Source organism: Corvus kubaryi, unplaced genomic scaffold (assembly GCF_017639235.1).
Source record: "Corvus kubaryi isolate FWS band 111438036 unplaced genomic scaffold, C.kubaryi_AGA036_p1.0 37260, whole genome shotgun sequence".
Lineage (NCBI taxonomy): Eukaryota > Metazoa > Chordata > Aves > Passeriformes > Corvidae > Corvus > Corvus kubaryi.
In genome coordinates, this window is record NW_024581077.1 from 7,027,630 (window position 1) to 7,041,710 (window position 14,081).

The 14,081-nt window shown below is 48.0% G+C and overlaps 1 protein-coding gene across 1 annotated transcript in view; it reads right to left on the reverse strand.

The window, feature by feature from the left end:
- CAPN5 (calpain 5) overlaps nucleotides 1-1,034 on the reverse strand; it is a 52,883-nt gene extending 51,849 nt beyond the window's left edge. Inside the window, exon 1 of the mRNA XM_042024218.1 lies at nucleotides 929-1,034. The gene's annotated coding sequence lies outside the window, so the exon portion shown is untranslated. The remainder of the gene's footprint in view (nucleotides 1-928) is intronic.
- Between the last annotated feature and the right edge of the window lie 13,047 nt (nucleotides 1,035-14,081).

Consider the following 14,081-nt stretch of genomic DNA (forward strand, 5'->3'; position numbering starts at 1 on the left):
AGAGCTAACACAGCATCCAGGCAGAAACAGTAACTGGTAATAAATAAATATAATAAATACATAATAAACATCCAAGTGTGACACAGGGTGGATCTGCAGAGCCAAGCGTGCAGCTCACACTCACCTGCAGCTACCAGAATGGGAGGTGGGGGATAGAAGACCAGAGCCATAACCAGTGGGACACCCTCTGCTAGAAAGCACCAGGCGGGTGTCTCAAGCTCAAAATAACATTTTTCAGGGAAGGGAGAAAAGGATGGGATTTGGGAAATCCAGATTCATCTCTCTGCTTGGAAACGCCAAAAGCCATCAGTCTCCTGCACCCTAGCAGCGAGCTAGCCTGCCTTGGGAGCAGGAGCTCTCTCTTGCCTTAACTTTCCAGGAGACTTTTTAAAAGCCCCTGCGTTTGTCCCAGAAAAATGGAACAAAGAACAATACTGAAACCTCAGGATTTTTTCTCAGCACAGAAATTCTGCTCTCCAGCCAGCGCCGAGGCCTCGCTGCTCAAAGTTTCTGTCCAGCCTGGCTCCACAAGCTGACCTGGGGGGCAGCTGTGGGGTTTTAACCATCCGGAATGCAACTTTCCTACGCATCACGCCGAGCACCCCGACTTCCAGCAGCCCCAAACACCAGCGCTTGCTGAAGGCAAGGGCAGCAGCGTGCTCCGCGCAGGGGAGGCGCCGGGTGCCTGCTTCGGGCTTTTCCCCCCCCAAAAAACCCTTACGCTCATACACGCTCACATACAAACACACACTGCCCCCCGCCCCGGAATGCAGCTGCCCCCGGTTCCCAAAGCCACAGGTGCGCGGAGCATCCCCCGAGGAGGCGGCGGGACCCCCGGGCGGGGCGCGGAGCCGTCCCCCCGCGAATGGAGCAGCGGCGGGGCTGCAGGGACGGGCCACCCCCCTCCCGGAGCCGGGGGTCGCCTTACCTGCCCGGGGCTGCTGCCGGTGCCAGTGCCGGTGCCGCCGCTCCGGGCGCGCCGCTGCCCGCAGCGCTTCACCTCCCGCAAGCACCGCCCCGACGGGCGGGCACGGACCGCGCCTGCGCCGGCACCGCGCCGGGCTCCGAACCGGCACCCGCAGCCGCGGCCCGCCACGGGTCCGGCCGGCGGCACTGCGAGAGGGACCGGGAACTGGCACCGGGAACGGGAACCGGCACTGGGAACGGGAATGGGAACTGCACAGAGGGGACCGGGAACGGGATCGGGAACTGGACAGCGAACCGGCACAGGGAACTCTAACTAGGAATGGGAACCGACACCGGAAACCGGCACTCCCCAGTCACTACTGGGAATGGGGACTGGCACCACCCGGTAGTGGGAAATGGGAACGGCGCCAGCTGGCGCTGGTCCAGGAGCTGGGGACCAGTCTGGTGGACTGGGAACCCTGCTGGGAAGCGGGATCCGGGTCCAACATTGCTCAGGTACCAAGACCTGGGATCATCCAGAAAATGGGCCTGTCGGTGGGAACAGGAGCTGGCACCGTTCTGGGTAGGGAATAGGAATGGGGAACTGGGACTACCCTGACACCAGCACCACCAGCTGGGAACAGGAACTGGGACCAGCACCTGCGTAGCTGAACACTGGCAGTAGCCACTGGGGCCTTCCAGGCACTGGCACTTGGCCCAGCATTGCCGTGGCACTAGATAATAGGACAAAGTCCCACTGGCACTCCCTGGGACCTTGCACTGGCACAGGGAACTGGACAGACTGGAGCACCATGCACCACCACCAGCTGGGCCATCTAGATACCAGGCAGCTGGGAGGCCTTGGGACATAACCTATGGAAGGTGCAGGGAAGAGTCATCAGAGGTTGCAGGATTTGGGTGCAAAGGCCACATCTCCCAGTAAGGAATAGTATGGGCATGATCACAGAGGTTGAGGAGGTGTGTTTTCCAGCCCAAGACCAAAGTTAATCCCCTTTTCTCTTTTGTAAGAGGGAAGCTGAGACACTGGGAAGGGGGGATCAAAGGATGGGCATGCACTTGGTCCTCCTACTCGTCCATGGATGTTGATGTGCAACAGGCATTGTGGGGCTGGTGATGGGGCCAAGGTATCCAGACTGATGGAAAGCTTTCACAGCTCACAAATAGACATTCAAGAGGGGAAAACCAAACATGACCCACACAAAAGTGCATCCCCCCCGGTGGGAAGGAGGCAGTGAGGTTTTACAGACCCTCTGTCAGGGGCAGCTCTGATCTGATGCACTGACTTAACATACAAGCTTTATTGGTAGTGTTCATGGTTTATCATAAATTAAGCCAAAAATAGATGGCAAGGGAAGAACAGTTAAAGAAAACATTTAGACATGACAAGAATAAACTTCTCACATTTAAAATCATGGGTGGTCAGACTCTTTTAAACTACAAAAAAATAGAGCGAAGGGTTAGCTGCTGCCTGCCAGCAACAGAGTGAGTGCTTAAGGACATCTGCTTGCCACATTAGTGGTAATGCAGTGAAATTTTGGTGATAAAATTAGAAAGGAGGCCGTGCCCAGAGCAGCATTGGCCTGGCACAGGCTCCTGTTCCCATCGAGGTGTCACCTGCAGCTGTACGTGGTCACCAACTCCTCTAGCACCAGCCATTTCCTCCAGTTTCTCATTATCTGAAGCCCTCCTGGACTTTCCATATTAAAGTATTTTCCTGTTAGTTTTTAAATTTCATTGCTTATTCAATTCTTGCAATATTTGCGTTAGAATTATGTTAATTCATTTATTAGTTAAATGAATGGGAAAGCCAAAAATCTGTAGTTCCACGAAGGCTTTATTTGGCAGCAAAAGCTGTTTTCTAACATTTTCCTTCTCTTTGCTTGTTTTTCCTCTCTCCCCCACAGATGTCAGGGCTGCCCAAAACCAGGTGTTTCATACATCTCTGTTCTCTCCCCTCATCAAAATCACCCAAGAAAATAACCCTAACCCCTGCTATATTTAGGTCTCAGGCTTGTCCATGTGCGGTGCTGAACCACCACCCCCTCCAGGGAAAACTCCAGCAGCAAAAGGCAAAGACCAAAATAAAAGACAAACCCTCAATCTCTGAAGATTTTAAAGGGGGAAGAGTAGACCCTAAACAGGTCTCCAACCCCAAAATCCTCTTAATAGCCTTAGAACCAGCTGCCAGGCAGACTAGGACAGGGATGGATGGTGCTGCTGCTGCCCCCTGGGAGGGCGAGGAGAGCACAGAGCCTCTTTTGATCTGTGATGTGTTTTAATTGAGAGACACTCCATCAGTGTAAATTAATTAATATGATCATCCATCCTTCCTCTCACCAGTAGAGGTACCTCCTGCCCAGTTAGCCGCTGTGGGTTTGCTTTAATAGTAAGTAATTTCCTACTGAGCTGTTTCACCAGTTTGACCCCAAAGCTGATGAGGGGGAGGATCACACTGCTGGGGACATGGGGACAGAGGGGCACAGGGCAGAGTTTGTCACCCAGAGGGGTGATGGGTGATGCTGTGCAGAGCTGGATGAAAGGATTAAAAAGAGGAAAAATGAAAAACGAGAGAAAATGGACTCACCCTTGAGACAAATCAACAGCAGGAGCCTGGCTTTTATTTTGTCAGCAGGCTGGAAAGCATTAGGGAGAAGCTGGAAAACATTCGGGAAAAGCTCTTCCACTGTATTTAAGCAGCAAGTGGGTCCCCAGACATTCCTCTTGCCCCACAGGGATGTGGAGCCCCAGCCTGCACTTACGCCAGGCCCAGATCTTCCTGATTAACTTAGTTGCATTTTTGATTTCAGCCTCAGCGGGGGAAGGAAAATTATGTAAATACAATTTATAACGACTCTTCAGTCTCCTCAGTGTGATGCAAATGAGGCCACAGTGACAGGGCTGACTTGAAGGCTGTACAGGGGAAAGGCAGAAATAGCCATGCTTTAAAACCAGACCCCGAAAATAAGTAGGAATAAGGGAAAAGGCAAAGTGGACGAGGAAAGTTGCAGCTGGTGATCCCTCCAACAAATAGAATATCATTGTTTGTTCTGGGATTTCAAAGCAGATGACTTAGTGAGGTTTTCCTTCCTCCCAGGAATATTTGTTGTTCCTACTCATGCAGGGGGCCCCCAAGGTGAGGTTTAGCCCCGGCATGGTTCAAAGCGAGTGTCTGCCTGCCCAAAGCAGTGGGAGTTGAAGAACTGCTCACTCCTGCCATTCCTGCTCCTACAAGGCCAGCTTTCCTCTCCTGAGGGCATGTTTGGGGGAGAAAAGTGGGACAATGACTGCAGGTGGGCAGGTGGTGCCCGTACCCTCACTTTCATGCCGTGGAGCAACCTCCAACAGCCCCATCCCCAAGGCAGGAGCTGCCTGGTGAGAGTTCTAAGCACTGGAGATCCCATCAGGTTGCAATCTTCTGCTCCTCTTTGAAGACATTACAAAATGAGCCTCTGGTTGTCCATCTGCACTTGAATTAAACCTCATTGTTCTGAATTCTGCAAAGTTTTTCACCCCTGAGTTGCAGCCCCTGGAATACCAGTAATGTATTCTCTCCTTTCCCTCTCCACATGATTGCAGCATAATCTCCTACTCCCTTGATTTATTTAAGCAGGCCTTCAGATGCTCCAGTAATGGGAGTCATTTAGGTCCCTCTGCAGATATGTATTTATTTATTGCTGTTCATTTAAACTGCAGAGCCAGTTGGCAGGAGAGACGCAAGACTGGGGTCACAAGGATGTTAAATTATTTGCTGTCAAAAATAGCTGGTCGAGAAAGTTAAATTAAGCAAGGTCACTCAAGGTCATAGTCAATCACCATTGGGAGGAGATGGGCATTAATTAGCTCTTTTATTTATGGGGGTCACTGTGACCAAAGGACCAGCAGTTGTAACAAAAAGGCAAACTGTAGCAACGCCTCCTATTTTTGGCAGAAGCAGCTCTTGGATGAGAAGCCAGATTGCTGTCCTTGACCACGATGGAGAAGTTAAGGCTATTGAAAGGCAATGTTGTGATGTTCAGCAAGACCCTGTGGCTCCCCACAAAGCATGGACCAGGGACTTTCACCTTTCAATGTCTGTCTCAGGGCTGAACTCAGAAATGCGCCTTCCACAAAAAACATTTGCCAGAAGCTGGGGAGGTGCTCAGCGGGGGGAGGTCTCAGAGGGAACCTGAGATACTTCGAGATACTTTGGTCACTCATGCAGACAGGCTCTTGCCCGAGATTTTGCCACCTCTCTTGGCAGACAGTTCAGAAGCTCCATTTCCCTTCTGTTAATACTTGTATTTCATTTCCCATTTGAGCATCATCAGCATCTTCTTGCGACTATGAGACCTTGTAATATCCTTTTCCTCCTCGTTTAAGACTCCCTAGAGTCAGGCTTCTCCTCCCTTTCCATTCTCCTCTACTGTGAACCACCGGGGATGTGATTTCATGGTGGACTGGCAGTGCTGGGTTAATGGCTGGGCTCAATGACTTTAGGGGACTTCCCCAACTTAAGTGAGTCTATGATCAGCTTAAGTAGGAAATTCAGTTCATAAACTGGGTAGGAATAACCCAGGGTCACTGGCAGCCAGAAGATCCTCGCTTTGTGGCTTGTTGCACAACCATCCCCAGGAGAGCAGCGTGAACACGGCAGCCAAACATTTAATGGCAGCAATGACATCTCTTCCCAAAAATCCGTATTGTAACCGTTCATCATGAGAAGACCCCTTTTTTCCTAGTTTTTGCATACAATGCAAGGTGGAAACCCTAAGGCCTGATGAAACCCACCCTCTGCCTCACTGAATGCATCAGCCACGGTTCGGGATGCACCCGCTCTGTGATCTGCACCGCGGCTGGCTGGCAAACAGCTCACGCTAATTGAGAGCTCTGCTGGGAAATCCATACCATTAATTAATTGTCTTTATCAGCACTTACTTCTGCACCATCACAAATCAAGCAGCTCTCTAATGGGCCGTCTGTTATTAAGCAACAGGGAAGTCAAGGAGCAAGAAGCTCCTTGATTAGAGGAATGAAATCATGGCATTGGGGTTCTCAGTGAAGGAGAGGGTTCCTGAGATCAGAGTGGGAGCTGTGGCCCTGAGAGATGCTGGGACTGGCTTTTCCCTGAAAATCTAGTGAGGTAAATCAGCAGAGGAAAGGTTATCTGTGATTGTATCTATAGAAGGTAACTCAGGTATCACACATCAAGCTCTGGCAGCACGTGGTTGCTTAAGCATTTACTCTTCTCCTGTATCCTGAATCTTCCTTGAATCCTTCTCCTTAGGGGTGACACCAGATGGCACAAGCATGGGAAATGGGGCTGAGGTCTCCAGTCCCATGGCCATGTGAGCAGCCTTTTGCTCAGCACTGCATAATCAGAAGAGAGCTGGACTTACTCAAAAAACCTTTCCTAGCCTGCGTCAATCTGGTTTCCACGCAAATGCTTCATAGAACCACGGAATGGTTGGGTTGGAAGGGACCTTAAAGATCAACTTATAACAAACCCCCTGCCATGGACAGGGACCTCTTTCGCTAGACCTGGTTGCTCCAAGCCCCATCCAACCTGGCCTTGAACACACCCAGGGGTGGGTAGCACCTCTGTTACAGAGACAGGCTGAGAGAGTTGGGCTTGGTAAGTCTGGAGAAGAGAGGGCTCCAGGGAGACCTTAGAGCACCTTCCAGTGCCTACAGGGGGTACAAGAGAGCTGTAGAGGGACTTTTGACAAGGACATGGAGTGATAGGACGAGGGGGGATGGCTTCAAACTGACAGGGAAGGTTTAGATTGGGTATTAGCAAGAAATTCTTTCCTGTGAGCATGGTGAGGCACTGGCACAGGCTGCCCAGAGAAGCTGTGGCTGCCCCATCCCTGGAAGTGTTCAAGGCCAGGCTGGATGAGGGCCTGGATCAGCCTGGTCTAGTGAAAAGTGTTCCTGTCCATGGCAGGGGGTTTGGAACTAAATGGCCATTAAGGTCCCTGCCAACACAAACCATTCTACAGTTCCTGGCCACAAACCCTCCAGGACTTTGGTTGTCATTCAGCCATGACCACCCTCCTGGAGGGGGCCAGGGCTCAGCTGCTTTGGCAGGAGTGCACCTCTGCCTGACAGCAGACAGTGTTATAGAGGTTCAGTCAGTGACCTTGATTTTTACACAGGATTTTCCACAGTGAGAAGCAAGACTGTTTGGAAAACAAGCAGGTTGCCAGTGATCCTATATCCCTAGAGTGGAGAGGAATGAAAGGAGCAAATGGCACTGCTGGCCTCTCAACTGCTCTTTGTTTATGACAGGTCAGAAGCCATCCTAACAAATGGTGACTCCAAACAGTCCTGACAAGCATTTTTAAGGCAATTTGTCTGCTGATCCTATTCTTCACAAAAAAAAAAAAGAAGTTTTTTTCCCTTCTGTCACCATTCCTGCCTTCAACTCCCAGAAGAGAGACATGGAAACTCCTGATTCCAGCAGCTCCTGGGCTGAGCAAGGCAGAGCTGCACATCAAGGCTCTTCCCCAAAATTCTTCTTGCAGATAAGTAGCTTGTTGTGACATCAAAATTTGATCTTGGCTTCTCAAGCCTAAATCAACCTGGGATTGCTTGAATTACTTTGGATTTACATTGGTGTAATGGAGACCTACTTTGGCTTGATTAAAGCTTCCCTCTCCTACCAGACATGCTCTCTTGTGCAAAAGTGGTGACTTGTTCCTGAGGGACTCACAGAAAGGCAGGCTTTACTTTTCCTAAGGAAATTTTGAAAAACTCTGCTGTGTTTTGAGTTTCTCCTTGTTTCCCAGTTGCCTAGCAATATTGCTCATTTATAAGGTGTAGATACATCAAAGCACTGCCTGCTTCTTTTGGAAGAAGACATTGTCCTTCCAAACAGTGATCCTCAGACGTTACTTTTGGACTGCCCATACCTGGGGAAGAGGAGCAGGAAAATGTCAGACCTCACAGGAACACCTTGTCCGAGTCCTTGCCACCACAAATGTAGAGCAAAGCTCCCAGAAGAAGACAAATGTGACTCAGATGATTCCCTGCAAGACAAGACAGTAAGACGAGTAGCCAGTGGATCTGACAGAACAAATTTCCCCAGGGATTTATTAATTTTGTGAAATATATTTCTTACTGAGCTACCTCCAACACACTCCAGGACCCATGGACTAGCCACTCACATCAATTGCACTTAAAGGAAATGGAGGTTTTGGAGGGGCAGAGGATAATTTGCCACAGTGGCCATGTGTTCCAACAGTCCCTTTGTTCCCCTGCACCAGGAGCCATGCACTCATCTTTTCATCACTATCACCCCATGGGAACTGACACCTGTGAATTTCCCCACCACTTCCAAGGCAGATACTTTCATTCTACAACCTTCTCTTCTTCAGCAAGGAACATCTCTAGGACATGTCCTGGAGGCTTGTAGGGTACTTCCTTCTGTGTATTGTTTATCAGCCTAACCTTGACCTAACATGCGTGTGCAGCCAACTCTAGCACTTGTGCTGACTCCTGCAGTTGGTGAGGAAACCAACTCCAAAATCTGCTCCCAGATGTCTCCGATTACAGGGCTCAGGGGAAATTGCTTGGGTGTTAATTGGAGAGGTCACCTCCACACCTCAGCTTCATCCAGGCTGAGCTTCAAACACAAGGCAAGCATAAAACCATCAGCGCAATCAAGATTTATTTGCTGCAGTACAGACAGGCTGGAAAGGTAGAGCCAAGGCTGTGGGGGAAAAACAAGAGTGATGTAATTCTTTGTGAAAACCCCAGTAGCAAGGCACTTTTTAACATCCTCATCTAAGCCCTGAACTGTAACTGTGATGCTGTGTTTGGGAGTTCACAAGAGCCTTGACTTGGGTACTCAACGTTTGCTCAGAAATCATCCTCGCTTCTTGCAGTGTCTGGTGATTGACTTCTGCCACTTCTTCTTCTCCAAGCTTTATGTTTTAGGGGAAAAGTACTGTACTGAAGCCAAAAAGTATGTAGGAGAAGGAGATGTTCCCAAATGTACTTTTTTCTGAGGTCTTTGTCACCAGTAGTTTTTCATTGCTGCCAGTTTGAGAAACGAACTCAAGCGTAATTTTAAAAGCTCTGGATACACTTTTTTAAAATGCACTGGGAAAAGCAGCAATTATCCAGCACTGCTGATGGGATTCGTGGTTACCAGCAGACAGTCCCCTCACACACCAGTAATCTGGATAATTAAACCAATGGCATCTCAAATACCTCTATTCCCCTCTTTTATAAAGTTTTAGAGAACAGGAATGTTTCAGTCTTGAGGAGAACATGACAATAGTATTTGCCCTGAGAAGCTGTGGCTGCCCCATTCCTGGAAGTGTTCAAGGCCTTGTTGGACGGGGCTCTGAGCATCCTGCTCTAGTGGAAGGTGTCCCTGCCCATGGCAGCAGGGCTGGAACTAGATGATCTTGAAGGTCCCTTATGCCCAAACCATTCCATGATTCTAATTTTAGATGCTCTGTATCACCAGTGCAGCCTCAGGCATTGCAGACATGGTGACAAGGCCCCCTAAGTCTTCAGAGGGTTCCTGGAAATGCTTCTGCACAACTGCCAAAACTATGACATGTCCAAGGCCTGCCTAAGCGTCAAGGAAACTCTGCTGAATTATCTATGGGGTTTTGTCCCAAACCTTATTTACTTGGCCCTCCAAATACCTTTCTCCCATATTTTTGCACAACACAACTGCATTAGTCAAGTAAACGAATAATGGTACTGTTTCTGAGGAGACCTGTGGTGCTGCCAAGAAGCTGTTGCCTCATTAAATCTGTGTCATATCTACTTTCACTCGCACAAGGAGGCATGTCTTGGCTGCTGGACAGCGGTCAGGAGCTGAGAATTCGGGCTTTTTTTGTGTTTTGGATTCTCAGTGGTTTTTTTAAAAGGAATCGGTGTTGCACCGTCTGCGTGAAGAGCAATGGCAAAGAAACCAGGAACCCTCTGATCTTGCAAAAAAGTAAATATCAATCCATCTTCTGGAGAAAATGATATCCAGTTCACAGTTAGCACTTTCTGCTTTGCAAGGTGGAAGAAAGCAGAGTTACTCCAGTTCTCTCCTGACTGCAACTGTACGGCTTGTGCAGCAATTACTGATCTCATTAACAAAGCACTGCCAGACCTGGCTGGGGTTTGGAGAGGAGATCTAGGGAAATGATAGGTGTTGCAAGAAGAGGTACGGCTGATTCACAGCTTGGCTGTCTTCCCTCTGAATCAGCAGGAAAATAATTAATATACAGGCTAGCAATCGGGGACAGCAGCCAGCAGTCCTCCTTACAATCTGAAGTCCTCCTTATTTTGCAGTAACTCAAGTCATCTCACTTACTTGCCAGTTGCAAAGAAGAGCCTGTATTAATTGGCAAACAATCATGTGAAGCATTTGGTAAAGAAGAGCAAAGACAAAATTATTAGCTTTACCTTTAATTCTGGTTTCACCTGGGCAAGTGTTTGCAACCTAAATCCCCAGGACTTGCCACAGTGCTTCTAGTGGACCTCAGGTAGTCTGGGCTGTGGAAGGAGATGATTTCTCCTGCATGGGGCTGGTGGGAGGGGTTTGGGATGCCTGACCTGGGTGTTGCATCCTTTGAGAGCCCCTGATCTTGCTCAGTGGTTTCCCTGGGGGATGGCATTGTCTCCTGTGCATATCTCTGTGTTTTAAAAGGGAAAAAGAGAGAAGAAAAAGACCCAGCAGTAGTGATATAGCACAAAAAGACCAATCACCATGTATGAGGCTGGGAAGTCTTACTGCCCAAGGATATAAATCCATCCCAAAGCATGCAGATTACTTCATCCTTTGCATATGGTGTTTTAATGGGTGATGTTACACACAGCCAGTGAAATGTCTTTTCATTGTTAGATGTCTTTGCCAAAAAGAAGGCATTGAAGCCAAAAAGAGATAGAGGAAGGAGTGCTTCAAAAGTTTCTATTTCAACTCTGAAGATTGGAAAAAAAATTTAAAAAGAAAAAAATCCAATTTAGTGACATCAATAATTTAGAGAAAAAATGAAGATGAAAATCCCCTTCACATTCAGCTTCCTACAAGGTAAAAAGCCCAAAGGAGGGACAAGGCTTGTATCTAACTGAGCTGTTGGGGAATACTTTCCAAGTCTAGCTTTGGAGTGGGCAGGCAGGGGACACTATAGGATCCCTGTCACCAGAAGTTTCAAAGAGGCTGCACTGTGCTAGGGCATGGCAGCTGTAGGGATGGAGCATCGTGCCAGCCCTCACTGGCTCATCTTGTCCCCCAAGGGGACACAGGGTAAGTCCCAGGCACAAACACCCCTGAGCTTTTGGTACAGCTCCCACTGCCACAGCGTGGCTGTGTGCCAGTTTGTATCTGGGGGTGAGTTAACCAGTGAGGCACTTCAGCCAGGGACACAGAGCTTGTCTCTTCCTCTGGGCACCTCAACTGAAGAGGCATTGCTCCAGTCGTACCCACAGATTAATGTTGTCAGCCTGAGGTCTCTGTCAGGAGAGGTCCCACAGCCTCGTATCTGGGTGAGTGCAAGTGATTGCAGGAATCACATCAGTCACTGCTCACTAGCCAAGCCAAGGAAAAAAAAAACTCCTTTAATGCAAGAGCAGTAGAGTTTTAGTCTTCACACTGACATGAACCGTACCTTCACAGCTCATATAGATGTATGTTCCTTTCCAGGACCCATGTGTGAGACTTAAAACTACTGTCACACCTTAATGAATAAAACGAGACTCCTTCTGCCCTCTCTAATTTGCTGACTTCCAACTTCAAGCTTCAGGAGCTTGAAGCTTCAAGCTACCATCTCTGATATTATCAGACAGTATATATATATATATGTATATATATATATAACTAAACTATGGCTCTCTAAGCAGAGACAGCTAAGCTGGGCATGGATTCAGGAAGAATAACACCAGGGTTTCATTTGGAATTGGAGGTTGCAACTAGATGTTTTCCTCCAGCCTTCCCACATGAGGATGTTTCCATGCCAGATGTAAATCACAACCCTTGCTGGAGGTAATTGCCTCCAGCACTGTGTTTACCACTGTTGACTCTAATTAAGGCAAGGATGGCCAGGTTCTTATTTTGATTTAAACACTGATTTCCCCTAAAGCCTGATCACCATGAGTTTGGCCTGGCGTTTTTGTTCTCATGGTTATACAAACCTGACTGATGTGCCCTGCGATGCTTACTGGAGAGGAAGGGAGCTGCTGGGAGGTAACATGGCTCATGGCATGGGAAAGAGGCTTTTTACTCCATCCTGAACATGAACACCACATGATGTGAGCATATGGACAAAGCCACTTAGTATGAGATGTCCTGGGCGTTACTGAAGAGCCACAACCACTCCGGAGGGATGTGCATGAGCACCTCGGTTGCAAAGCAAATTGATAGTGAGCTGTCAAATCCAGGGGGATGCGGCAGAGAGATTTTCAGCAGAAACAAGTCCACAGTGTTAATCAGCCCTCCTGCTTCAATTAATGTCAGCAGCAAGAAAACATCTGGAGTTTGTTTGCTTGTCAGATAACCTGTATAAAAATATCCCTTCTGTAGCAGCTCTGTTCTCATGCTGTGGTTTGTAGGTTCATTGTTGTTTTTCATTTTGTAAGTAGCACTTAATCTTGCTTTCATTCCAGCCGAGGTGGGATGTTAAAAATGAGATGATTAAAGAAAAAATCCCAAACAAATAGAAGAAAAAAATCCTAAAACAAATCAACCCTCAGAGGACTCTAAATGAACAAAACCCTGTTAAGCAATAAAACCCTGTGAAGCAATGACTCACAAGTGCCTGGACAGGCTTGCCTGGCTGCCGAGTGGATCTGGTTGTTCTGTTCATCACTTCTCTTACCTGAGAAGTTGGATTTGTCCCCAGGCTTCTACAATACTGCAATATTTTAACAAATGGACTTCATTCTGCTGTTTGGCATTGAGTCAACACACCAGCTATGAGGAAAAAACAGTGCTAAGGCTAGACATCCACATAAATCACTGCAGCTCTGATACTCGGCCAGCCTATAAATATTAGAGGTTTGACATCAGGTTACATCAGCAGAGTAACTTGCTTAATTCCATTTCTGTGGGATCATGCGAGCTGCTGTTCATTAGCATTCACCTATCTGATCTCTATGATGAGGTATCAGAGTCAGCACCCTTGATGTCCCAAGGTGTTTCTGGGTGCTGTGCCATGGGCACAAGGTCCACAGGAGCTGCACACCCCATGCTCCACCTGGTCCCTGTGTTGGCTCTACATCTGTGTCAGGGCCACTAATTACTGCTAATTTCATTAAAGTGGTGTGTGCATCTTGCATGCTAATTATAAAGTCACTCTGAGCAAAGGTGATTAATGAGGTTGGATGTTTTTAGTGGCTATTTGTATTACTATAGCAGCTGGAAAGTGTCATGCACTGAGAGCCTTGGGTGTTGCATGTGAGCAACGTGAGATACCCAGCTTGGGGGTGACTCACCTTGGAAAGGAGTTTAGGATGCTAAATTAACCATAGCAATTGCAAAACAGGTTTAAAGTAAGTCTGCAAAGTTTCTGCTTGTAGGTTGGGATGTTTGTTCCATCACATGCAGTGCTTCACACAACATTAGTTCTGTCTTGGCAAATGCAGAGTCCCTCACATACAAAAGGTGAATGAGGACATCATCCCCAGCTCTGTTCCTGCTGAGGGTGCAAGGGACCTCTTGAGCTCATCACATTATCCGCTCTTGGGTAACTGAGTTTGAATCCGGACATTTGTCCTTGATCTGTTGATCCTCTCCCATGCCAGCACAACCATGGTCCATGTCCCCATGGGGACCCATCTGAAGAGCCCTCAAAAATGACCCACAGAAGAGACAAACCCATCGCAGCTCCATTAGTGATTGCATTATCTCATCCATCTCCATGAACTTTGGAACAGATATCCAGGCTGGAGAGTCAGCTCCTCTGCTAACTGGCAGCAACTGTCTCCATACAGCACCATGAGCAGCCAAATCTGTGATTAGAGCCACTGGGATTTAAGTGGTGCAAGTTTAGACTTTCACTTCTAGCCTTTGAACAGGTTGAATTAAAAAAAAACCCAAAAAACAAGGGGGGAGTTGAAGTGGGGGAAAGAGAGAAATTAATAAAGCTGCAAGTAAACTGGCAATCTTGAAAGGGAATCATCAAGCTCAAAATTCAATTTTCTGGTTGGGAGGAGGGCTTTTACAGAAC